This window comes from Chinchilla lanigera, unplaced genomic scaffold (genome assembly GCF_000276665.1).
Source record: "Chinchilla lanigera isolate Chin_1 unplaced genomic scaffold, ChiLan1.0 scaffold00049, whole genome shotgun sequence".
NCBI lineage: Eukaryota > Metazoa > Chordata > Mammalia > Rodentia > Chinchillidae > Chinchilla > Chinchilla lanigera.
Window position 1 is genome coordinate 14,260,808 of NW_004955450.1, and position 27,454 is coordinate 14,288,261.

The 27,454-nt window shown below is 45.4% G+C and overlaps 1 protein-coding gene across 1 annotated transcript in view; it reads left to right on the top strand.

Moving 5' to 3' along the window:
- The first annotated feature begins 1,391 nt into the window (after window positions 1-1,391).
- Window positions 1,392-27,454, top strand: part of Rora (RAR-related orphan receptor A) — a 172,413-nt gene continuing 146,350 nt past the window's right edge. Inside the window, exon 1 of the mRNA XM_013518928.1 lies at window positions 1,392-1,410. The gene's annotated coding sequence lies outside the window, so the exon portion shown is untranslated. The remainder of the gene's footprint in view (window positions 1,411-27,454) is intronic.

Consider the following 27,454-nt stretch of genomic DNA (forward strand, 5'->3'; position numbering starts at 1 on the left):
AAATTGTATTCAGATTTTAAATTGTACTCACTGCTGCTATCAGGGGAAGTAGCTTTCTCATGCTAAAGGTTCCTTCAAAAATATTCTTAGTTTCCGTATGACAGCGCCTTCAAAATTCTTTGCAGAAAGTTCTGACTCCACTTTGCAAAGCCAACTCAAACATAATGAAAAACAATATACTTTTCCTCAATAAAAATGAGGAAAAAAAAAAGAATTTGAGTTGGGCTATGTAATTTCAGCTTCCCCAAATAAGGCCTTTGGAAAATTGTGGGGGGAACAAGTGTGTGATTTTGGTCTTGGACCACAACTTTGGAACTAATCTTTTTTTCTTAATGTCTACCATGGATTTTCATAACAGAAAATTTCTTCCCTGGACAACATGTTCCATAGTTCAGTAATAGGTCTGAAGCCAGTGCCAAATGCTTCAACAACTTTTGCTTTCTAAATGAGGGTTAAATAGTTCTCTTAATAACTTGAAAGAAAAAAAAATTTTTTTCAAGGTTTACCGCAGTTCGTAGTCACAAGCTAAATGTTTTCAACAGGCTGATTACTTTGGGCCTATTTAGTCTGGGGAGTATCTCCCAAAAACAACGAAGCATAAAATGAGTTGCGAATGTGGCATTTCTGAACTGGAGGTGGTAGGGCTTGCGTTGCAGCATACGTGCCTGCTGTCTCTGTGAGCCCTCAGGTGCCAACTACCTCTGAGCGACCCTTGTCACCTGTCATCTGTCAGTCAGCCTGGACACATCAAGCGTGCTGACTCATGAATCCTCTGCATTTTCGTGTGCTCTATCTCGTGCACGTTGGTGCCATTTACAAAGAGGTCCCGGTCATTCCCCTCCCGGTCTGTGTGCATACAGATACTTAGGTACATTTTGTGGCTGTATTTTCCCTCGTCGTTAAAAGTTATGCTTCCCATGAGCAGGAAGGGTCCTTTTCATTAGAAAGCAAACGCAGACTCTATGGCTGTGCCGTGTTAATTGCTCCGTGGCTTCACTGACTCTTACCTTAGATTGGCATCACGCTTTTGTGCCTCCAATCTTTCCCACTCTGCCCATAAACGTGATTATCTAACCTCCTTACAATGAAGAAATGAGAGGCTTCTCTCAGCCTGTTTCACTCTGTTTCCTTACTGTCTGCCATCTCTTGTTTGCCACAAAACCTCTCACAGCAGTGGGTGATGCTCAGAGCCTGTCACTCACGGCTGTGTGTGGCTTCGGGTCAGTCTAGGGTCCCCACCAAGCGAAATTGTAACTAAGCTCGCCTCTCCTTCCCCATCCGAGCATGATATATTCCCAAGCACGCTCTGAATGACGTTGTTCATTGAAAGGAGCACACACAGGATGCTTTCTTACCTTTGGTTTGTTTCCTCCCTTACAGGTATCTCCGTAACGAAGAAGACGCATACATGTAAGTAAGGCTTCTTTCTTCTTTTTGTCCAAAGTTTTCTGAAGAATTGGAATTCGCATATGTCTGGCTGCTGTGACCCTTTGGGTATAAACTAATGTTTCAGCTGTGAATCGTGATCAACAAAGGTCTTATTTTCAACCTGTACTGGGTGGAAGTGGCCCCTATCCACCTGTTTGTACTGAGTGTGTGTTGAAAAGGGGATAGACAGAGTCTGATGGGTTCTAGTGTTCCAGGTCATCTGGCCAGGAGGATCAAGTACTTGCTGATCACCCTGCCTCTAGATCCTTCTTAAGAGTATTGGTATGTTTCCAGGAAACATTACCTTGATTTCTTTTAAACTTTGGTCTCCTTTTGCTCAACAGTAGTTCACAGATTAGGCTGTTTTGTGAGTATGTCTGTGGAGCAGAGATACCAACTAGGACTATGGGTGCTGTCGTTGGACCCTGGGCCTGGCTTACAAGGGCCTTGGGAGACGGAATCAGTAGTTGGAGGTGGAAATGTGTACTGGATTTCTGCTCTGTATTCAGCCCACTTCTCAGGTTAAATTGCTTTCATCACTTCCTTCATTCCAACTGCACCGTAAGTTTACAAACTCATGCAAGGTGTTGCGGTTTGCCATCTGAGAAATCATGTTTGACCCTGCCTTGAACCTCAGGATGAAATAATATATCACTGATGCAGGCAGTGAGCTCTCATTGTACTCGACCAGCATGTCAGATAGGCTTTGAATTAACGGTGTCATTAGAATTTGATGACTGTTTCAGTACACACGTATGTGCTACCGTACCTGGGAGATGTGTCTGGCATCTTTTTAAGGCAAGCAGCGCAGCTAGTTTGGGCACAGTATTAGGAACAACGAGGATATGTCCCCAAAGTTTTCTTAATTACGTTTGTTACCCTTCTTATTTCATGTGAATCATTTTGGGGGGAAAATCTGTGTCACATCAAAGTAGTTTAGCTCGTGCTTCAGTTGATTCTTGCAATCTGCTCTTGGGTTTGTCTGTCTGTCTATCTGTATCTGTAGAAAACAAAATTACCAAAATAAACAAGCAAACAAACAAATAAGGAATCAAATTCAGTGAGAAGCTGCCTTGAGGAGCGCTGAGAGGTCCTGCCTCTACTGGACATGAGATCGGGACGGGATCTCTACCCCTCACTGCACGGTTCCAGTCAGCTGTCCCTCCATCAGGGTAGTCCGTGACCCTTAGCTTTTTGGGGGCTGTTTTGTCGTTGTTCTTGTTGTTCTTGCTGTTGTTGTCGGTGCATAATTGAGCTCATGATGACTGAGAGATTGACAGTGCAGGAGACTGAAGTCCTCTGTGTATCCGCAGGGCAGGCATGGTACAGAGCGCTCCCTTGCACAGCCTTGCCCATGAGCTCGTCCCTGGCCTGGAGGGACCCACTCTAGAGGTGGTAAGTAATTCAGTCTTTCTGCTAGCTCAGTCCTGGGTCTCTCCCAAACAGGGGCTGATGATTGTGCCTACTGTATATAGTGCTTTGCGGTATGGACTCCTGGCCACCTACCAATATACAGAAAGCTACTGACTATTTACATTCTGACTTGGCTCTTAGAAAATGGACAAAACTACTCCTTCACCTCCCGTGGACCTGGAGAATATACCTCGACTAACAAGCTAACATAAGACAGAGGCCATAGATGCTAGCTAGCATGGAGACAGTCGATCCATTCGAGGAATTGTCAGCCCTGAAAATGACTTCATTGGCCTATTGTAGAAATAACCTTTGGTTGAGTATAATTCATAGAAGAATTTAGGTAACAGCATGAGTGTGGTGGTTAGCAAGGAGAAACTGATGTTCCAATAACAGGCAGCTTCACCAAGTGGGCCTTCCAGCAAAGGCCTAGAGAATTTCATCAGCTGTACCTGCTTTAAAATAAAATCAAGACATACCTAGAGTGGGTAGACTCTGAGTGTCTTTCTAATCTTGAAAATCAGCAGGAAAATTTTTAGGCATTAAGTATAAACTTAATGTCAAAAGGCTTAAAGCCCCTACATAGAATTGACAGAAAGAGTGATCAGAAATCACATTGGTTTTTTCCATGGATGTTTATACTTTCACAATTTGGGGGACAGGGTCACAAATAAAATGACCCTGGGCTAAGTTAAAAAGAATAGCACCTGCCTAACATAACTAACATAAAACTTCACACATATGGAGAAGAAATTGAGCTGTCCAATTTCCAGGGCTGTGAAAGTCCTCCATACCACTGAATGCACAGATGGTTTTTGTCACCTAACTCGGCAGACAGTCCATCATATCTCTGATCTAGCAACTGTACAGGGCCCAAAACTTGTGAGAAGGAAGAAAGTCAATCAGTTCTTCCTCTAATATCAGTCACCCAAATGACTTCTTCTTTAGCATCTGTCGGATTTTTCTTGAAAACTGAATTGTCCTAACTTGCCTCTAAGATTTTTTTTTAAAGATATTAAACTCCAGCTCCCCTTAAATCATCTTGACATCTGTTCTTCAAGAAGTTTTGCTATCAGTGAATTGTATGAATTCATTTTTATACTGTCTCAAAATTTCCATTTTTAGCCAGGGTTCTGGAAGCGTTGGTCAGGCCTTGACTACCTAATCATCGACAGCTAAAGTCATCCCCTATTAGTGATCTTAATCTGAGTTTCCTAACTGCCCTCACAAAGAGATTGTTCAACTTACAAATTAATATGTACAGTTGCAGAATATATTATCAGACCAGTGTGCTAGCTCACAGGTGCACCAGTCAGAGGTGCAAGAACTATAAAATGAACCTAAGTAGTTGTGACACTTGATAATATTTTAGGCTACCTTGCTATCTGGAAAGTACAGGTACTACTCTTCTGGAAGACTGTTTTGAGTTAGTTGAGCCATAAATTCTCATGAGAAGACACGTGATTGCTAGGTTCCAAGGACTCTGGGAACACAGTCTGTGGAAAACTCAGGCTCTCCTGCCTTCCTGAGAAGCGTACCTTCGGTGTTTGTCTCGACTGTAGCTGGCTTTGGGAGATGACAATGCATTGGACTTCTTGGTACAAGGTCATCTCTCCCAAATTGGTCTAGGAATTCTTCCATTTGTGATGTTTTTCAATTGTTGATAGGAAATGTGGCTATTGGTTTTGGGGTTGTGAACATAAAAGAAGAGTTTTTACTTGTTGGGTAGGGACCTATTAGATCAATTTTACACTGTGGTACAGAATTTCAATTTAATTTTCATGGTGATTTTCTAGCGTATGGGTTTGGCTGGACACTTGAGAGATTGCTTTTGCTTTGGTGTTTCACAAGTTTGCTCTGGTTGCTTTCCTGATGAAATAGTACCATGTCGGTAATGTCTTTTTATTGGAATCAACTGCTGTTTTGGTTTGTAGTGTTTGCCAACGACAACGGGTCATTCGCTTCTGAGTTCTTAATCTAATTCTACTTGGATGGTTCTGGATTTACTAAATATTACAGGACGACAAATACAGAGGTGAAAAACACAGTAGATCATTCCATCTGTTTCTACCTTCTGTGAGCTATAGCGTCGTGGAGTTAAAAACTTCAAAGCCAATCAGAAGTTATTTGGAGGTTCTTACATTGTCCCCGGAGCTGCCAGATCACTACCACTCGCTCCTGTTCACGCGCTTATCTATTCCTCACCCCTGCAGTCCATCCCTGCCCTGCCGCTTTCCTTCATACTCGGGAACCCACAAATGTCTGAAAGGTGGGGATATCTCAGTGGTACGCAGTTGAGAAAATGTGTCCATTTAATCTCAAGTCCATTTGTCAATTTCCTCTCCCCAAACACCAAAATAAAATATGCTCCTTAGCCTTCCAAAATATTGTCATTTTAACTGAAGTAGCTATTAAATATAACTCACTACATTTTCAAATGTTTGCTCCAGCACAGTAACACCTAAAATATAAAAGTACAGCACTATATTATTTATAAAGCGATTTTAGTTCTCCATCAGGAAAGTACGTTAGCACAAATCTGAGTATTTCTTTCAGAAGTAATCTCTTGCATCCATGAGAGTGTTTATTGCAATCATTTAAAGTGGAATAGGTTAATGTATTCACTTTTCACCCCCAGAGACTTGGCTTTGAATTTGACTTGGAGGAAATTAGTTTTGAGGCCTCAACCTCCTCTCCTTAGGCATTTGTTGATACCACAAAGTGAGCCCAACAATTTGTCACAGTTGTTGCCATTTACTCAGGAGAACCAAAAAACCAGAATAACCTTATTTTTTCATCTTCTTTTCCTTTCCTTGAGGCTATTCTTTTTTATTGTAGATTCTTAACAACCTCCAACTTGAGGCTCTCCCATGTAATTTTCCCAGTCCTGGAAAACTCAGGAACCTTTCCTGCCGTAGCTAATGGAAGGTGCTTTGGTGATGCAGTTCATTGGTTGCCATGACGACTCCTGTGACTCACTGTGTGACTCATGGCAGGTAGAATTTCAGTGGCTGGCAGGGTGTTTCATTAGGACAGATCTGAGCAGAAGCCCTACAGAAGTTCTTTTGGTAGGCCTTCGTCCATACCCTGTGCGCTCACTGACACACCATCGGGAAGAGGGGTAACTGACTGGTGCTCACCAAGCAACTGGAAGATTCGTTGCTAAGTTTACTAAGGCTTATCCCAGACACTAAGCTGGCTACTGCAGGACTACAAGATGGACTGCTGTCTACTAAGACCTGCTGGTCCGCATAGGTTCTTTACTCCCAAGGAGGTCACAAGCTAATTGGGGAAAGGTACTAGCGGGGAGAGTAGAGGCTCACTGAAGACTAATGTCAAGAATACCATTCCAGAAGGTTGGGCTCATACTGGAAAGCATGCAAAGCTGGAAGCATAGTAAAGGGGAAAGACTGTGGGAGACCCTCCCCATGCTTGCGAGCCAAGCATGTTGTAGCAAGGAAGTAAAAGGTAAAGAATTAAACCTGGTCCTAAAAACTAGCCCTGCTGTCCATCTCTACTGATTCTCAGCCAGAGCGACACCTATTTAGGACCTTCAAAATCAGCCTGTCTGAGGAAGTAAAAACCCCTCCGAAAGTGTCTGGAAATGATTGCCTTGCACAGAGATGGCCTGTGCAGCTGGAGCCAAGCCCTCCTAAGCTTAACAGGATTTCCCTGTCTCATCACATTAAAAATAAACCGACTGCATGTGGCCCTGCCAGTCCTTCCAAGGTAGAAGATTTTCAGAGTCAAAAACCAAGTTCATGGTGAGGATCTATGAATTCCATAGAAATGCTGAATATTTAGCTAAGTGTTTCCATCTGAACATCCAGTCTGTTCAAATTTATTCAGTCAGTATACTCCAGATTCATGAACTGAATGTGGGTAAAAAGGATTTGTGTTCCATTTCAAAATGTAGGTTCAAAGGGGTATGTAAAGCTAGGGACTTCCTCTGAAATTCTTCATCCCTGCTATGCTCTTGGGTGCTGATGTGTACTTGATAGATTTATCACATGGTGAATGAACTCTTAGACATGATAAGGTTGTGCTTTAAAGCAGGGGCTAGCTGGCTGGAACAGAAGTTTACAGAACTTCTAGTTCAGGGATGATAGCAATGTGTGAACTATTTGTAGCTGTGCCAGCAGCAGTGGGAGCTGCCCCCAAGAAATCCTGATATTCCAGGCCTTGTGTTTACTGCTTAATGTCACTATCTCGTTCAGTTTTCTCACGAGCTTTGTACCACTCACCCCATGCTTCAGATAAGAAAACTTCTCTGAGAAATGGAGAAAGAAATGAAAAAACTTGTTAACGTACCTAGCTGGTCATGGGCAAAGCCAGAACTCAAAAAGGAATGAATCGGCCCTCAGGTACATAGAAGAGAGGGTCCCTGCATCTCCAGTACCAAGATCAGCTAGTGATTCCAAATTATAGGTGGAAACTGAGGCCCTCAACCTACAACTGGCTAGAATGAGATGGAGCCAAAACCTAAAGGCAATCCTCAGAGGTGAATTGCTTCTCAAATGAAGAACTGCATTCACTGGAGTGGTTTTACCACTCTGAAGATCGGAAAAAAGCCGAGTAAAACGTAGTCATTTCTACGGTTGACTGAGGCTTTCTTTTCCCTCCCAACTGTCTCACCAAATCAGTTGAAGAACTCACTGATTGTACGAAGAGAGAATTACTCTCACCATGTGAAAATATGCTCCCAGACGCGGTGGTCCCCTGGAAAGTACCCGCCCCTTCTGCATTAGAATTATCATGACTTTCAAACACTCTAATGCAGTGTTCAGCAGAGAACTGGTTTCCATGTAATGTGGTGTTGATACAATACAACCATGATAAAAACAACTGTTTCAAGTGGTCACTGGTGTTTCCAGGATTCCTGTGTCCCCCGCACTAGTGGTAATGTATTTTTCTTGTGGCATGAGCTTATTTTCTACAGAAACACACCTTTTAACTGCTATCATGACATTTATAATAAATTCATGTATTATTACCCTTCTAGCAAACAACCTGATAATTCACGTGTAACTTTCAGCACCACATACAGAGAATAAGACAGGACAATGGTGCATCCTCCAAACCTAAACCCAAATAAAAACAAAAACCCAAAAGCTAGAAAAATGCCCAGAAATGTGTACCTCTTATAAGTGATAGTAAAAGAATTAAACAATGAGGTTTTGAGGATCCTCAAGCTTACTTCCATTCAAGGTTGGATTTGGACTGGATTTAGGTTTGTTGTGCAAAGGAATCCAAACACAGAAACAGCGGAGACAAGAGGAGTTTGGAATTTGGAGGAACAATTGCTGTCTGTTTACTTCCTTGGCTATGCTGTAGATGTTAAGCTAACTTCCTTATGAGTTCTGTGGCCTAGAGGTCAGTGTATTTGTAGCCACGTGGCCCTTCGATTTATCACTGATGTCCAGGGCTGTACATGAGAGAGATGCAGGTTCATACCTCGTTCTCCAGTTCACCTCAGCCTTTGACACCCCAGAGTCCCCCTGGGTGGGAAGCTGCCCGCCTGTCCCCCACCGCCATGGGACAGACTCTTCTCCCGCAATGGGGTCCCGATAGCTCTTTCTCCGCTTTAGCGTGTTGTTCACTTAGGCTTCAAGTCTGGCTCCTGATGTCTTAGCCAACAGCCAAGCATAAGGATTAAGGGGCAAACTGAGGAGCAGAAAATGTCCACCTGTGCTAGGCAAAGGTTGGGGTTCAGTGGAAGAAGATGAAGCCTAAGTATTTTATTTTATATTTCATTTTGAAGGGGAGAAGGAGATTATAGGGTGGATAATCCATACACCTGCAATACCAGGACCCAAGGAAGGCAGGCAGGAAGCAGACTGCTGCCCAACCCCATCCAACTAGGGCTGGGGGCTGGGGAGACTCACTAGCTTTCTATTCCCCCTTGCTTCCATCCACTACCCACGGCCCAGTGTGGGATAGAAAGGAAGGTGTGCCCTTCCCCTCCGTGTGCAGGCGAAGGACAGATCTATCTGAGGGAGTTTGGTCAGGGAAGCGCTGCAGGAGGAAGCACGGCTGACTTCCGGGAAGCTGAGGTATTTAAATGCCTCGTGGGCCAGGCACACAGGAGGAGTCTGTCTTTGATCTGAAAGGGTCTCGAGGGTTGAGCGTGACCAGCGGGTCAGTGGAAGGCCCAGGGGACGAGGCTGTGACCCTGTCCCGCTAGAAGAGAGCATTCCCAAAGAAAAGAGGCAGCGGGAAGAAACAGCAGGTGTGGGCTCTTTCATAACCAATAGGGAGCTATAGAGTATGTGTGACCAATGCAGTGGCCTATAAACAATGTTTTCATGCCATAATCACTTAGCGTTATAAGAATCAGGTGTTGCCTGCTTCGGTCCCCTTCTCTGAGCCCAGATAAAGTTCTTCTCCTTACACGGAGGTTCTGTTCTGGCTCTTCCTGTGATCGACTGTGTGGAAAGAATGCTTACCAAGCGGGAATGATCTCATCCAAAGAGGGAAAAAGAAAAAGTGTCTCCCTTTTTCCCTGCCTCCCCCGTTTTAAGATCTAATTGTAAGGCCTGTTCTTGCCATTTCATTAAAATCAGAGGCCTGGAATGAACAGCCAACCTTGAAAAATACATACGCGCTTTGAATTTCGTGGCTAATGGTTCTCCTTGCCTGCTTTCGTTCCGCTGCTAATTGGCTGGAGGCTCCTGTGATGTGCGGGGAACCTGTCTTTCCAGCCCTTTGAACTCAGCTACAAACAGCTTTAGAAAGATTCGAACCCCAAATTCCAAATCTTGCTCGCCGCTGAGGTCCACCGCACCAGTTATTATGTTTTCTTCCCCAACACTAGGGCAGGAGGCGAGCGACTCCACCCACTCTTTCTTGGTGGGTCTTTCTTGATTTCCAGAAAAATGAGGCTCTATTGTTTCACTTCAAGAACACGAAGGTCCAGATGAGGTAGTTTCAACCGCCGTACATTCTGAAAAGTCTTCGGTATGATAAAGTACAGTGAGTTAATTTATCTGTCTCTCCTACACTGTGTCTTTTTGTCGACCGAACAGAAAATTCACTTTCTTTTGCCAAGTTGGGGCGCTGGAATAATTGATTGTTACCAGTCTGTGCTGTTAGTAGACAAGATAACACCAGTGCCTCTAGAGAGCAGGTGAAAACTAAACTCTGTCCCCCGAGGCCAGTGAAATAGCTGTTTGGTCCCTTGTGTGAAACTTACTAATAACTTAACTGGGCAGCCTGTGGGTCCCTGGAGGGTCCTCCACAAGAGTATTCCCTCTCTTTGTTAAAATTGCTTATTAAAAATGATTTTATAATGAAGTTGCCTCAAATAGCAGCTCTTTTCCTGGTCGTCCTTGAAGCCCGTGGTGAAGAATCTCAGAGACAACTGTCTAGGGTTTTCCTCCTCGTTAAAAAACTTCTCTCTTACCGTGGTTACTCTTGATTTTTAAGGAGACAAAGTCTAACTGACACAAGTCCCTCTCCAGTTGATTATGTCGCTTGAAACGCCGTGGAAGGCGCGATTGGCCGCTGAGCTCTTCGGCGGGGCTCAGGAATCGAATTGATCTCCATGGATGGGGACGCGTGAGTCTGCCTCCGAGGAGACAAGACAGCCGGGCTTCCCCGGAGAGCTTCAGCCAGCAACACTGCCGCTGACAGAGCCCCCGACTCCATCAAAACAGCGATGGCCAATTATGTCGTTGCTTTGGTCCTGGATTCCTTCTATCTGTAAACTAACCATTTTCCTGCCATAGGGGACTGTCACAAGGAGGAATCAAATAATAAAAAATTGATATGACACTCTTGGTTCTCAAAGCACCGTATAAATTCAGTCTTCTGAATATGGGTCGGGAGTTAGGAGGAAAAGCCAGGTTTCTGTTGTCCATCTCATCAGCTTGGCCTTTTGACTTAAAAGGGCTTAAATTGAGGGTGTGTTTAACATAGTGACAAAGCCATTGTCATAAGGCTCCCGAGGTGGAGGTGTCCGCCTCCCACTTGGTGTCCTGTGGCCGTGCGTTCTCAGACAGCAAGCCATATAAAGTTGTTAGTGACAGATACAGCTTGAAATATTTTTTCTTACTTTAAGGCTTGTCAGGCAGTAAATCTGCAGACGCTGGCGATGTGGTTTGGCACTCCTTTTGCTTTGCAGGGTGAATTCAGCCGAGCACAAAATTCAGAGGCACCGTTGTGAATCTTCTAGTGGTGAGATAGGAGTCGTGTCTGGTCGCGCCCAGCCTCTCTGTGTGCGTGGGCGGTGCTGGAACTTGTCATGGGTGACCGTGTGCTATCCAGCTGTGCTCACTGGCTTTATCACAGGCTCCGTGTGATGGTCTCTGCATAGCCTGTAACATCATGTTACAGACCTCAAATATACGTAACCAAGTTTGTTGTTGAGATGAACATCCATGGTCTATATTCTGTTCCCAGGTAAAGCTCCTCTTACATCCAGCAACTCCCACCACCCACTCCCAACCAAGACCCTTGAAGAGGAAAGACGAGGGGCTTCTCTGGAACTCCGCAGTCAGTGGGGTCTCCTGACTCCTGTGCTCAGGGGCTTTCCCGTGCCTGACAGTCCCCGCTTCTCCATGTGGTCCTGAGACCCTTGCCGGTGTGTCTGCATCTCCTCCACTGTCTCCCCACTGTCTGCGCTGTAGGCAGTGGTTGCTGTCTTGGTACTGAGTTCCCCAAAGACTCTGCCCTGCATCTCCTCTGTCTTGTTTTTCTTGAGATTTCTTTCATCAGCTTTGGCCCCTCCCCAGCTCACTTAAGTTCATTGCCACAGCTCCCCTCTCCCACGGTTAGTTAAGGCCACAGTACAAAAGTGTTTTGCAAAATAGCTTTGTCCCGGTACATATTTCTTAATTGCTTTTGTATTCCTGGGACCTAGTAGAGTGAGCACTACCTAATATGTGCTCAGTTAACATCTGTAAATTTTAAGTGTGTGTGTGGTACACACACACACACAATTTTATGGCCAGACGTTCTTCTTGTACATTGGAGTTTAGAAGAAAAATAACAGTAATCATTTTACAGCTACCTGCTATAAGAAGGAATGGGTGTTTATTATTTGGAATAGTGAGATTTGAATTCTATTAGACGCTGATACCACAACTCGGGGGGCTTCTTGATATTTGGCAATCTACCTCTGTGTCATAAGGTCTCAGTTTTAGGGCCCGTTGCTTTAAAGCTGCCTTCAGTGGTTCGTCAGAGTTAAGTCAGAATCTCACCGAGAGGTTTAAAAGTACTTACAAATCTTTCTGAAGACGAGGCACATGTTATTTTTCTGAGTGATCCCTCAAACACCCGTTGTTCTCATTATCAACACAAGCTTGCTGGGAGGCAAGAGCTCCGGTCTGTGAGTAAACGCTGAAGGGCTGTTGCAGTTAGCACGGCCTTCCATGCAAACGTGAGGAGCAAGCTGGCTACCAGGGAAGAGGAGGTCGGTGCGGACCTCTGCACGAGGGGAGGGGGAAATAGCCCGTGTTTCGCCAGTGTACGGAGGAAAACGTCGTTTTAAAATGTTGAACAGCTTCTGAAGTAGCTGTTCTGATAACCGCAGATGAGTTACTGAATTTTAAGGCAGATTCTAGAAAGAAACAACGTTTATTTGCTCAAGGTCAGAGCACAAGACCTTCCTGTTTGTCACGCCGGCATGAAAGTGTGCTTCCTCGGTTTGCCAGGGACCGGTGACTTCAAAACTATTGTCCCCATCATACGCGGCCCCACCAAACTGTGGTTTCTTGTACTTTTCCTTGGAACCATGTTTTTAAAATGCCCTTTAAGCTTCTTATGCGGCTTCTTCCCTACTTTTGTTTGTAACATTTTCCTGAATCCAAACAACAGAAGCAAAATTATCCCCTGCAGTATCAATTCCTTGAGTGGAAACCTTGCTTATAAATGAGAGGATGAGATGTGACCCAATAAAAGAATCTATTTTAATTTTAATTTATTTCCTGGTGGCCTTTTATGCCTCCTTAGGCAATGACCTAACCAATTCTATGTTAACACTGATTTTTTTTTTTTCCTTCCAAGGTCAAAAAGCACTTTGAAATTATTGTAAGAGGAGAACGAATGTTTTTCACCTGCCCACGTCGAGTCCACCTCGTTATGTAAAATTGAAATCCTACTTTTCAGGGCTTCGCCATAATTCTGCTCTCACTTGGCATCTGTTAGGCAGGAGCTCTCTAAGGTCCGGATGAAAATGAGCAGGAAAAAGATCTCTGGGACTTCCGAAGTTGACTTTTTCGTAGAGACACCATCCCATGTACTGTCTTTCTTCCCTTCTCTCTTTTTTCGGTGGGATCCTTTAATACACAGTGAAGAAACTATCTTCACTTTGAGCTGCAGTTTCCTACAGCAATGTGCAAGCGAAGTAGAAACTGCCTACAAGGAGCTCAGCCTGTGGTTTGCCGGGTTGGAAAGGAAAAGCCATTACCCTAACACAGGCACTTCCATGCCCCTGTCCCCCTCCTCCGCATGCAGCCCCCCAAAGAGTTCTGTCCGGTATCTCTAAATCAAAGAACTTTCTGTGGCCTGATTTGTGGAAGTTACCTAATCCTGTGTATAATTGGGGTGATTTGAAAGACGGGAAGAAGATGTTCTCATTTTCATTATGGGAGCCACTCGGGGACAGTAGCATTTAGAAGAATATGCTTTTATTGCCCTAAATTACTTTACCTGAGATTCCATTGATGTTTCTCTCAGGTTAGATTTCTAGTGAGCAAAATAACTGAGATGGGTCCATTCTCACAGGTTCTCTAGGGTTTATTACTCTATCAGCAGCAACGGGTGCTCCTGTACTCTATCCCAGAATCTCTCTTAGGAGGAGGAGCTCTGCAGGGCTGGGGACATAGCAGAGCCACATTCTGGCATTCTGTGTGGCCAGAACCTCATCCTAAAGTTTCTCCGGTTGTGTAATCACCATTAATGGAGCTCACCTTGTAGTGCCAGCCTGGGACACATCTGGAACCAACCCCCTTGGCATGAGAGCTAAGCTGGGTTAACCTTACACCAAACACATCAAAGATTTATATTCTCATCTAAAATGCTCCACTAACATAGCTTGAAATAAAAGTCTGTATCTGAAACTGACTTCCTCAGAGAATAGACTCTGAGATTCGGAAATTTGCATATATCCACTTGCATTTGCATACAACACCCATACCAAGGCAAGCAGGGGAAGTCAAGCTGGCCAAGAGATCTTGTACTGTCACGCGCTTGACACACAGGCTTTTGTAGCCACCGCAGGCGATCAGAAGGAGTGGCCTTGCAGTGCAAGGGAAATAGATCTTTCGCTCTGCCCCAGCCAGCCCACCGGATGGCAGCTGTATCTAGGGAGAAGCAAAACTTCTGGTATGGCGGTGCCCTTTAGCTAAGGGTAAAGCTCAGGGAACAACTCACCGTGAGCACTGGTCGACAACTCTCGCCCTGGGCCGGGGGTTGGGGGAACCCAGGACCCAAGCCCTTAAAGGTAGCACCTGTATAACACACTACAACAGTTACTTCGGGGGCAAAACTGGACTTAAAATTGAACTTTTGTGGAAAACGTGTTTTATTTAAAACAACACATTTTATTGCTTAGCTAGGACTTAAGCTAATAAAAAATATACTATATGCTTGGCTTCAGCATTACCATATACCACAGTCGCAAATGCTGAAGAAAGAAAAGACTGCTTTTTTTCCTCCTATTGAATAAAGTTCTTCGGTAGGATTTCCGGTCCTCGGCATGTGCATTATTCATCCTACGTGTGTACAATTCCATAGACTGCTCTATTTTTCCACACATGGACATTCCAGAACATTAACACATTTTTCTCAATTACAGAAACAAATAACACATTTTCAACTATTTGGGCTCATGCAAAATGTATGCACGTAGGAGCAGTGACAATGCCTGGAAAGCACTAGCTAGTTATACACATTATATGTTACTGTTCAGAATCTGACCGTCTGCTACTGTCTTAGAATTGAGGTACAGTATCTCAAATACTTTTGCAAGGTCTATTTATATGCATCATTAGCCTCTTTTTTGTGAAACTCTGCTTTCATTTTGCCTGTTACCAATTGACAGAAGCCAGAAGTAAGTAGGAGATTATTACAGGCTGTTAAAGGTGGAATCTACCATGAGCTAATGTCCCATCCCCAAATATTGTCACATAAGCGAGCAATTATCAGAGTTAATGACAAAGTACAGGACAAACTTGAGTTTCCTTCCTCAGAATCCCGACACAGCTCTGATTTAGTAAAATTTGACTTTGATTTTACTTCTATGTATGGGAGTCCCGATATAAAGTCAATTCAAGCTTTCTTCATAGAGTATTGTATATTGAGGGAAAGAGTTCAATGTTCCCTTTTCTGTACTGATTCAAAATACACGCCCCCTCGAACAACAACCCCAGCATTTGAAAGTGCTGTTTGTTTATTTATTTATTCGTCAGGTCTTCCTGGGGTTTTCATAGTTCAAAATACCCCAATGTCCTCAGGGACCCAAAGCTCCAGCCACCTTGCAGGTCCGGACAAGGGCTTCCTGTCTGTGGGGCAGAGCTTGAAGACAAACATCGGAACCTCTGTGGTGCAGATGGAATCAGGGCTTATCTATGTGGAGTTAGATTTTCTGTGCTTTCCAGCGTTTAGTTTCTGTGCCTTTGCCTTGGAAAAGAGGGGGCCCTTTCAGGTGGAGGTGAAGTTAATGCAGATGATTCTTTCTCTTTTTCAAAGAGAATTAATAGGTTGGAGAAAACCTTTACCTGGTCTAAAAGCGTCCATGGTTCCAGCAGCTTCTACCTGGGAAAATCCCCAGCCATTCTTTGGACATTCTGTGTTTCAGTCCCTGGGAAAGAAATTCAATGGCAGCTTGATCAGTCTGCCCTAGGTATTACCATAATAATTGCAAGGTCCCGGGCAGGGCAGATAGCAGCTTTTCAAGGGGCAAAATCATGGGTAGGACAGTCTCCTGCATCTCACTCTCGGGAGAGGAGCCTCGAGTGCACTGTATCGAGTAACCCGCCTACATTAGCCGCTTCACAGACTCTCTCTGACCCAACACATCCCAGTGCAGCCTTGCAACTCTGCCTCGGTCTTGACGTGCAAAGGATAGGGACTTTTTTCACACGTAAAGATAGATAATAAGCCAAAACGTAAAGTATAGCTATTTGCAATGGGCAGGATGAATCTGCTCCTTAATTTTTTTCCTGGAAAAGAAAATGACTCTTTTTTTTTTTTTTTTTTGGTGCCAGAATTTCAGTGAGTGATTCACATTACTGTCAATTACACGCCCTTATGGATTATAGCCACTAGGCAGCTGTCCAGGAAAACACAAGTCTGAAAATGCTTCTGTTTTAAGAAAGTCGAACTGGTGCTTACTCCTCCTGTGGGCATGCGTTATCAGGCCGGAAGCCCCCCCCTTGGTTGCCAAGGGATGAGAAGGGGCGGGATCCTGCCTCCTCTGTCTGGACCCAGCAGCCACTCCGACACGTCAGCATCTGCACAGCGGCGCCCAGATGCAGCGCCTCGCCTGGGTTTCTAAATACCCTTCATTGACTTATTTATTTATTTTCTCTGTCGGTGCATGTTACAAAACAGACTGCTGTTATAAAACAGGATTTCTCGCGATGACTCACAGCAGTTGCCTGAGTGTAGCCAGGGAGGCCTAGAGCTCAATGGGGAGGCTGTTCATCTTCCTCTCCCCAAAAGTCCAAGTCCAAGACGGTTTCGGGCTCTTAGCTCTATTTCCAGGATGCCCTTTGCTATTACCACATCCAGCTAGATTTCTCTCTCTCTGTTTTTTTTTTTTTTTTTTTTTAAGTGCAGGTAAAGCTACAACTGAAAATGCTACCCTTGGCTATGGGTTGCTTGATGGTCTAGAAAAGTCAGCTTTACCCGGGTGAAACAAAGGTGCTTAGAGTGAAATAAAGGTGCTTAGATTTTTCATCAGCTGTATTTTCCCTGGGAATACTGTAAGGTTTAACCAACTCGCCTCAGAATGCTCAGTTAAAATTGCTTAAATCGTATGCACTTGTAAAAAAATTATAAGAGTTGCTTGATATTTTTCTAGGTCTGAGCTTTTCACTGCCTTTATATCTGATTCATAAAATCAGACCTTTCAAATAGTGAAGTATTTAGAGGTGAGGAAGCCTGCCTTATCTGGAATACTATTTGTGTTCCAGACACCTTATGTCTAAGGAATGTTAGCATCTGAAAGAAATATTTAAAAGACAAAAGACTGTGAGTTGGGTGAAATTAGTTTCACCTCTTACCTTGTTTAGATCCTGACTAAAGCCAAAAAGTGAAAAGAAAAAGAATTATATATATATAATATATATATATTATATATATATATATATATACACACACTTTCACACACGTGTATGTGTTTCAAATGATTAATGGCATTTAGATCAAGAATGGCGCGTTACATCATGGTACGTAATTGGTTTTAATATTGTCAATTATAATGACACAGGAGTTGTTTTTTAAAAGCTGTATTGGGCAAAGACTGAAGTAGCTATGAATGAAAGGATGAGATATCTGTTTACAGTGCTGCAGATCAAAGGTATGCTGAGGAGGCTGGGACAAGGGCTCAGTGCCATTTTAGCTGTGATGGGGAGAGGGAGAAACAGGAGGTGTCAACTGAGCTGCTCATGTTTATATGACCTTGAAAATCTTTAAAATAAATGTACTTGTTCTTAACCTCCTTGTTGCCTGTGAGTTATAAGATGATTACATTTTACACCGGAGGTTCCTTAACTCTGGCTGATTAGTATTCACCTGGTGGGAAAAGGGTGACAAGGATAAGCGTGTCCGATGCAGGAAGTGGTCGGTGTCCTCTTAAATTACTGTACAGACAATCCACACATTGCTGTGTAAGTCGTGCGTTGATTGTCAGCACACAAGTGAGACAATTTGCTTTTGATAATACAGTCGCTTGATCTCCATTTCCGGTAGCAAAAAGGCATAACCGTGAACTGTTCTTGTTTTTGAATCGTTTCAGTGTTCGTATCATCCTCACAGCCTAGACTGGAGGATCCGACCGTGAACAGAGCTCTTGGGCAGGAAGGCCTTTTCTTGGGGCAACGGGAAAGGGTTTCACTCCATCAGTCCCACTTGCTGACTGATGTGGAAGCCAGCCTGGAGCCCTTCTGTAAACCACCACCCTTTCCCCAGCTGGCAGGCTACCTTAATCTCATCCTTTAAAATCCTCATTAACAACCCACCCTCTGGGGAACCAGGCAGTTTTCTAAATCCAGACCAGTGACTGTGTGTCAGATGTTCATTGCGGGTCGCGTGGCCCCAAATTATCTTTTCTTTTATTGAACACCGTTTCCAAGTTGTATGATAAGTCCCAGAAGTGATCGTTGTTAATTCTGTTCTTGTTGCTGCTCTACAGCAGGCTGGGGGCCACTTCTTCCTCCTCTGGCTTGTGTGGACTTTCTGTCACGGACGAGCACTGTGTCAGTATGCTTAAAGGACAGAGGGGCAGAAAGGAGGGGCCACAGCCAAGGGATCGCACGAGGACACCAGGCGCTCCTGCAATGGCTTTCTCAGAGACCTGTGACAGCTTCAGGTGAAATTCCAAACACTGCCATTGAAACGCTGACGTTTTCCTTCTAGCGAAGAAATGAATCCTGTTTAGCACGTCTGACCCAAGCTCGCTAAACACAACTTTCCCGCCAGCATATTACCTTCTTTGCACTCAAGAACAGCTCTGAGAGCCAGCAGAGGATCGGGTTGACATTTACAAAATAGTTTCTACAACTAGAAAAAAAAAATCTTTTGCAAGAGTTTACAAAGCGCGTCCTTCTGATTCCTAAAAGTGGAGCTGCACAAATAGGACAAGTAGAAAGAAAGAACCTGCAAAGGGGCTCGGCCCTGTCGTGTGGGCTGCAGAGAGAGCAGCCTCAGAGCTGGATCTTCTCTCTCTGTTCAGAGTCCAGGCTTCTCTGGTCTGCTGGATGCCTCAGAAATGCACTTTTCATCTAATCACTGGGAGCCCCCCACCCTGACCTAACTGCTTTGCAAACATAGAAACCACCAAGGATAAGATAGAATCTCCTGTGTCCGTCTCCATCCATCCATCCTTCCTTCCCCGCTCCCTCTTTTGGAGGAGTCAGGGGTAGAGTTAGGAGAGTTCAGTGCATAGAGCTACCCTACTAATGCTTTGGGTGCAAGTGCTGAGGACAGAAGCCATGGGCTTGCCACGGGGGGGGGGGGGTAGGGGAGTGTCCTGGAAGTCACCATGCATACAGAGATGGCCCAGTACATTTCAGAGCAGGAAGAAAAGCATAGTAAGGCTGAGAGGAGCCCCTGGCATGGGCTGTGGGAGCCCATGTGGGAGCTCTTTGTTCCTGTTGGGGTATACTTTATCCTGAGGTTTGAAACATCATTCCGTTTTCCGGTTGATTGGTTGGTTGGTTGATTGGCTGGTTCTTTGAGACAAGCTCACTTTCTGGAGTTCAGACTGGCCTTGAGCTATGAAGTCCAGGCTGGCCTTAAACTCATGGCAATCCTCCTGTCTCAGCCTCCTGAGTGATAGAACTATAGACATGCACCACCAAATCCAGACTTTATTCCTTTTTTTTCTTAAATTATACCTTCAAAGACCTCCTACTGTCCTGAATGACAACCCATGTTAATAATCCTCTTGGGATAGCTGGAAGCTGGGAAGGACCTTGTTTCCATCCCTGACTCCCAGAAGTTTTTGAAGACCCACACACAACATACACACCGGCTCAGCTTCCCTGGAACTGGCTTTCTTGTCTGCAGAGGGAGGTTTGTTCCTTTCCTAGGCTCTCAAAGGCAGCATAATCTGACAGGGGAGTAGCTCCTCTAGTCATCGGGGCCAAAAGCTCTGCTTTCCTCGGTTCTGTTCATGCAAATACCGTTCTCCCCATGGTCCAGGGCTGCTTGTGGCTTCCTGAGTGGCATGGAAAAGGCCAGTGTCCCAGGGTTCAACGGAAACATCCGAAGCTACAGGCAGACCCACTAAGGTGCCCGTATCCAAAGTGAGAGGCAAGGGAGGAAAAATGAGGGAGGAGGATGAGGAGAAAATGCAGAGGTCATCATGGAGCTCCCGGGAGCCAGTCCCCAAGCTGGCCCTCTGAAGATGAGACCTTTTAACTTCGTTCAGGAAACACTGAAGATTTGTGGCTTCTACCATTCACAGTGCTATGTGCCAGCCCACACAGCCGATGCTGCGGGCGACTGGTGCTGCAGACACATGACCCGCATTTCCCACACACCTCACACATCCCACTCTTCAGCCGTCTCGCTTCCTCCCCTTGTACCCAGAGCACAGCCTCCAGGAGGCACTCATCTCTCTTTGCTACTGCTTTGTAGTCGCGCCCCAAACCAAGGCTCCCCTCCTTTCCGGCTCGAGTGTGGTATTTTCATTTTCTGAGCAAGCCACCAGCCGTGGGGAGCAAGCTGTCTCTTGGCCTCCTGGGGTGGTGGTCAATGGATTTAACTTTTCCTTTTCCTTCCTTTTGGACTCCACGCCTAGTTTGGTTTGGCCTGCTTGGGCAGACAGGGAGACACCTGCCCAGCAGGGCCTGTCCAGCTTGCGCTGTGTGGTCAGCCGTGGTGTTTATATTTTCAAATTGGATACTCAAATACCGCGTGTTGTGCAATCCTTAACTACATTCTTCCAAGTACTTGGTTTCGAGGAATCTTGCAGAAAAGCAGAAGCTGGCCATCTCACAAGTTTTCTCACTATTGTTAAGAAAAATGGGGGAGGGGAGCCTCTGGGATAAATGAGTTGAAGACTCCATTTTAATCCGTATCTCTTCTGTAGAATGTGTCTTTCACCTGGCTTATAATTTTGTGTATGCGTATGTCATCTGCCTGGTTAGACTACAAACCTTTGAAGGCGAGATGGGCATGGATTGATTTTTGCATACCCCAGGCCCTTGGGCCGTCATCGGATGGCTTTGCATGTAGGACTGGGTACTCAGAGGGCCCGAGCCCGAGTCTGAGCTGGCCGCTTCCTGGCTGTAGGAGCTAGGGACGCTCACGTGTGGCCTGATTTCCTCATCTGACAAGTGGAGATTCCCAAGTTCTCTCCCTTTCTCATTTCTAAGAACCTCCTGGATCTTGACTTAGGAGAACTGGAATTATTTCAGTCTTTATCATTAGTTTTCCTGTTCCAGTATTCCAAAAGTGAATCATCTACATGTCTCCAGTTTGGTGGAAGGCATTGATTATCCCTGTATAATACATCTAAAAGTATTCTGAATGAGGTTACCATAAATCACCAATAAATCTATTCAGTGTTAAGTTCCTTAAGGGAACTATTTTCCAATCAGCTAGCATGGCTTACTCTATTTTCCTTTAAATGGGAAGACTTGTACAAATTGAAAAAGGTGAAAGTGTGTGAGTCCCAGGAAGGATGAGATACGTTGCCATGGACTGCAGGACCTGTGTATGAACCAAGGACATGGGATGGGGGCGGGGGGGGGACAGGGATGCGTGGCTGGGAGTGGGGCTGGAGGTCTCTCTCTGCACTCCTGCAGCTTGTATGAGCAAAATTTGATCAAATTAGTAGCCAGGGAGACAGAAAGGACACAGGTGGAACCACACTGACCTACTAGGTAAAGCTTTGGGGGAGTCAGTTCACCTCAGCGTGTTGGCTCTGAACGCCAACCATCCTGTCATACATTTGTCACAGGCTAACGAGTCTCAGCAGTTGCCGTATTGCTTTGTGGGCCTTCATGTCATCATCAAAGCCAGAAGCACAAGCATCCATTCTGCCTCCCTGGTCTCTCTCTTCTTCCTATACGGACCGTGTGATCACACTGAGTGCCCCAAGATAATCCACAATCATCTTCTCATGTCAAAATCCTCAATCACACAAACAAAATCCATTTTGCCTAAAATAATATATTCCCAGGTTCTGGAAATTAGGCTGTAGACATCTTTAGGAGTAGGGGTTCAGGGTGGCATTGTTCGGCCTACTGTCACCAGATCACGCATCATTTCAAATCTCACAGAGTCTGGGTTCCAGTTGCAGATAGGAGAAGAAGGGATGTAGGATTTTGTCAGTTTGCTTGTTTGTTTTTTTTGCCTATTTGTTTGTTTTTGATGTTTCATTCTAGTCGTACGGTTTCGGTGACAATAAATTTGTAAAACCAAATATGGAGAAAATGTCCGTTACATTCACACTGTGTCCAGGCCAGAAATAAATCTTCCTCTTATAAAACACCATCCATAAAGGAGAAAGCTAGCTCTACCATCAAATGTTTTAAGGTATAAATCCAAACACTTGTGTTATCCCTATTTCAAGAGGAGAAGATTGGACTTTTTATTTGCAAAGGGAAAAAATAAGACTTCTCTGTCCTTACCCTGTGAGAAACTTTGGCCATTGAGTTCTTATTCCACTGTGCCTGGAATTAAAATGATAGACATTCTAAATCCCAGCCCCTGGAAGATGCAGCTTTCACGGAGGGAACAAGAGGCCACGTCCTTATCTGAAGTGTGGCTACAGAGGTTGGGGGCTCCTGATAGAGCTCATGCTCTTGCTGGGATTTTGCGAGTCCCTCAAGATCTTGGTAGTTTTAAAGTAAAAAAAAGTAAAAAAAGTAAAAAAAGCATACTGTAAGATATCTGGGACATACATTACAACACTAGATAAAAAAGGGAACCAACTTGGCCCAGAAGGACTTTGATGACAAATAATTGGAAATACAATATCAGAGGAAGAAAGAGAGGAAGAAAGAAAGAAAGAAAGAAAGAAAGAAAGAAAGAAAGAAAGAAAGAGAAAAAGAGAGAGAAGGAGAGAAAGAGAAAAAGAAAGAAAAAGAGAGAAAGAAAGGAAGAGAGAAAGAGAGGAAGAAAGAAAAACAAAGAAAGAGAGAGAGAGAGAGAGAGAGAGAGAAAAAACGGCTAAAACAAGGCCAGAGAGGCAGAAGCAGTCAGATTCTGAACTGGCGGGGCGGCGGGGCATGATCATGCAGAGTCCAGGGGCTTCCAAAGGACCACCGGGAGCTCCTCCTCAGCCTGTGCCACCTAGAAGCGGGGTGGCTGTGGGCAGTTACTTCATCTCCTAAGCCTCCTCTGTGGATAGAAGTAACCATACCTGGGCGCATGAAGACCAGGCTGGGACAAGTCCTTGCTTTCTCGAGCCTGGCTGATCGATGCGCAGTGCAGAAGGACGGCTGCTTGGCCGTGAGGGTGAGGTTGGCAGCCCGGTCTCTGCCCTCCCCTGTCCCTGTCGCACACGCCCCCGCATCTTTCCAACCCTGCTCCCACTGAAAGCTGCCCTTGACATTCCCTTTGTGCCAACAGCACGCACACTGCTTTGCAAGCGGCTGGTGTGTTCTGTGGTCCGTGTGTGTGTGACAATGCACATGTGCACATGCACAAGGTACACACAGCCACATGGGCATGCGTGCATACATGCACACGCTGTCTGTGGCTTCTACATGGTGGCCAACTTCCAGTCGAACTCAAGTGTCAGAACAAGGGCTTGGGGGTTGCCCAGTCCGTTGAGATTCACCAGAGGGCTCACACGTCATTTCCCCTAGCAAGCTAAAAAATTCTCTTTCAAAGCAACTCATAACCTGTGGAAATGAAGGCCCACAGTGTAGCATCTCGGGTAAAAGAAAAAAAAAAGCCGGCATCGTTCAGATTGGGCCTCAGGGCAGACCTCTGATGATCAGGAAGTGAATACTGTTATTGGAACCCTGCACGAGCTTGACATCTGATGGGGCTTTATTGGCAGGTGCCAGGGGCTCAGGCGACACAGGGCGGGGTGGGAAGGTGCCACCAAGCCAGTCAGATGGGGAAGCAGTGCAGAGGAGAAGAGCCAGAAGCAGCACAGAGCATTGTGATTTTGCTAAAAATGGACCTATTTGTGTGCTGGAAAGTAATTAAAAGTTACGGCCATGTGGTTTGTGTTAAATGTTAAGTGTTGCAGAATGGCTGGATGTGTTTGTGCACTCAGTGGAAATATGATTCTCCCCCAACTGATTGAGGGGAGGAGGAAAGAGTATGGTTGGGATTTGTTTTTCAGAAGGAAAATGAAAATGAGAAAATATAATGTTCTGCTCTTTCCCTCATTGGGGAGTTTGAGCTGATTTGTCTTAGCTTTTCTGGAAGGCCTCATAAGCAAATCAATGCCTAAGGGAGTTTCAAAAGGAGCAGGGACCTTCTCGTTGGCAAGTCTGAGACTGCAGCTATTCCTAGAAGGCAGCACCCTGTGTCCAGTTTATGCCCAAAACCTGTGTGGGAGGAGGCTTTCACTTTTGTCTCTCTCCTTTTACTTTGTGTGTGTGTGTGTGTGTGTGTGTGTGTGTGTGTTGGTTAGTTGGTTGGTTGGTGGTAGTACTAGGGATTTAACGCAGCACCTTCACACTGAGCCACATCCCCAGCCGTTTTTATTTTTTATTTTTTTATTTTGAGACAAGGTCTCACTAAATTGCCCAGGGTAGACTCATACTTACAATCCTCCTGCCTCAGCCTCCCGGAGTGCTGGGATTACAAGCATGCACCACCACACCCGGCTTTCCATTTTTCATAAGGAGGCTTATTCTATTTATGAGACAATCTGGCTCTTCAAAAGCTCGTTGGTGTACTAAGTAGGAAATCCAGCTCCCTATACGCTCTATTCACTGGTTCTCGTTGTACCATTCTTAGCCTATTCATTATCTGCAATAATTTTACAATTGGAAAAGCCTGAGCCAGCGTGGATAAAGTAACGCGTGCATAACTTCCTAGCTACAAGGTGGCAGTGCAAGAGCTTCAATCTAGGTCTGCCTGCTGAAAACCCCCCGTCCTTCCTGTATCACCAGCCGGCTGCCAGCTAGCGCAGGGGGCAAACTGTAAGACTCGCAGGGGAGACGGGAGAACTGGCCAGAGGCGTGATAAAGAGGAAAGGACACCCTTTCTGATCAGGGCAAGCTGTCCTAAGCCAGGCTGACTGCCGTTATCTCATGTCACTCACATCCAGCTATTGACAGCTTTCCACCTGGTGACATGCTTAATGGCCCACGAAATTCTAGCCCTCTGGGCTCAAGGCTGATATTTATGGTTCCCCACATAAACCTAAAGTGGATTGTAAATTTATCTCTCTCAGACTTAGGGGACTAAAGTGGCTGTTCAAAACTCTGCAAGGGATAGTTGACTTTATGGACACGGTGTACCAACCTGGACGAGAATTCAGCTGGGTGGAGGGCGCGGACAGCTGCTACCGTTTGTGAGAACGATTCCAGAAGTCCCCTGCAGCGGAACCTGCTGGCACCCATGTGGGTCCTAATGTCGTGGGGGAAGAGCGCTGGGTAGCAGCGTGCAGATGGATTTTGTACCCTAGAAAATAGGTGCATATTTTGGGTAACTCAACTCTGTTACATCATGACAGAAAAAGCATAAAGATTTGCAGACAGTCTATAAAGGGAAGTTCAGCACAGGCAGGAAACTTTTTTCCAAACCCCAAAGCATGCCGAGTATGTACCGATATAGCCGGACAAGGATGGAGTGGGACTCAATAGGAACGCTCCGCCTGGGGAAGGATGGTTCAGGCTGGTGTTTGGGCGACTTCCTCTGGGTGCATGCTTTGCGCAACGGGTTACATGAACATCTTTGGGACTCGACATTTCTGAAGATGGCAGCTTTCTGGTCACTTGTATCTCTGAGGTGAGCTTCCAGTGTAAGCTGGGTGTGGCTCCAATGTACCCCTCAAGTCTCAACATGTGGGTTTAAGAGAAATCGTCCACAGATCTCCACAAAAAGGTGGGGGTGTAGTATCAACCAAAATGATGTTTCTTGCCTCTACCCACTCTGCAGAACCCTTTAGGGTTCCAGATTTCTCCGTCTTCACATGGGCTGTTAGAGAGGTTGCCTGTAGTCGGGAGATGGTGCAGCCTGTGAGAAAGGAGACCAAAAGGCCCAGGTTTGAAACTTGGCTTTTCTGCGTATTTCTTCTGCACTGTAATTTGGAACTTGTTATGCAGGTAGTGAGCCCCAGTCTTCTAAGCCATCCAATGCAGATAACAATTTCAACCAAAACATGGTGATGCGTATGAATGACTCTGAGATTTGAAAAGGACATTGCTTTATGAAACTAGAATATCACAGGCATACTCCCTTCTTCAGCCTGGAAGATAATTTGCTTGAAAATCCCAGCACTCAGGAGGCTGAGGCAGGAGGATCGAGGTGAGTTCGAGGCCAGCCTGGGCTACACAGTGAGTTCAAGGCCAGCCTGAATTGCATAGCAAGACCGCGTCTCAAAAAAAAAAAAAAAACAAGAAAATAAAAAAAAAGAAAATTCAGCCAAGCACCAAATCCTCCTTTCCAAGGGAACAGCAAACTCCTTCCGTGAGCAGGCCTTCTGCGGGCCTCCACAAATCAGTGCTTTCTGCTGCTTTTGAGCTCTCGGGCTGCTCACACCCTGAGAGCGCTCTCTGCCCTCCCTCCATGGAATTCCTCTCCCCAGTGGCTGAGATAGCCTTACCTCAGGGGCAAAGCAGCAGTTTGAACCGTGTTTGGAAAGAAATTCAAATGTATTTCCTCCTCCTTCCGCCCCCGAAGGGATTTTTCAGGCCTCCTTTTCTGAGGCCGCTCTGAGGAACCTGAAGTTGGAATGCCCTCCTGAGGTCAATCTACAAAAGCCAAAGCCAGCAGCGTAAATCGGAGCCGAGGCCTGAGAAAGCATAAGTGTTCTCCAGCAGCTTCAATAGAGAAAGGCTTGTTTGATCCCCTCTCTGCTTCCTGAAACCAAGCCGAGTATTTGTTTGTTTTGTGGGAGCTCAACTTTTTTTTTTTCTGGCCTCTGAGTGTGTATGGCTGTTGGTTTCTCTGTCTAAAAGGAAAACACATTTTCTCAGTAATGATCTTCACATCCTGAACCCAGCGCTACCCACTTCTAAGGGCCATTTCATCATCAAGATAAAGTTCTGCTAACTCTTGGGACCTTCGAGATGAAAGGATGTGGCTAGCAGCCGTGACTGGTGCTCACCTCCCGGCGTGTGTCACTTGGTACACCTACCCAGCACTGTGTGAGCAGAAAGTTTCTCGATTTATTTTTACACTGGAGATTTGATCACACAGAGGGGGAAAATGTCAACGTAAGTGACTGTGCAAAAATGACAAAATAACATACTGAGCTTTCAGCCAGCAGGGACAGAGGCCACGCTGAGGTGAGTCTGCCGCCCCACTCCTTTTGGAGGGGCCTGCTGGTGATTAGCATGACTTATTAGGTTAGGACTCATGGCACCTCCGGGTTTGCTCAGTTTCTGTGGATGTGCTTGATCCAAATACAACAGTACCGTTAGCCCACCTGCCAAAAAAAATAAGTAAAGGAAACACGGGGAGAAAATGCCCAGGAACAAGGCCAGGAGGGCGGGGTCGGAGGTCGGAGCGATGTGATCTTTTATAGAAGGTAACGAAGGATGTGAATCCCTCCTTTTGGCCTCCTTTCTTATAGATGTGTATCAGCATCATAAAAGCAGAACGCGATATGGGGCTGACTGACAGCTCCTGAGACAGAACGTTCTGAAGTTGATAAGAGTCAGAAGGTGGCAGGGCAGGGCTGAGCCTTCACGCGCGCGCAGAGCGCTGTGTTCCGTGCTCTGACTCTCGAATTCTCATCTCGCTGGGTTTCTGTGTCTCAGAGTCCCTCACTGTGTGCGAGGCAGCACTTAAAGCTAAGACA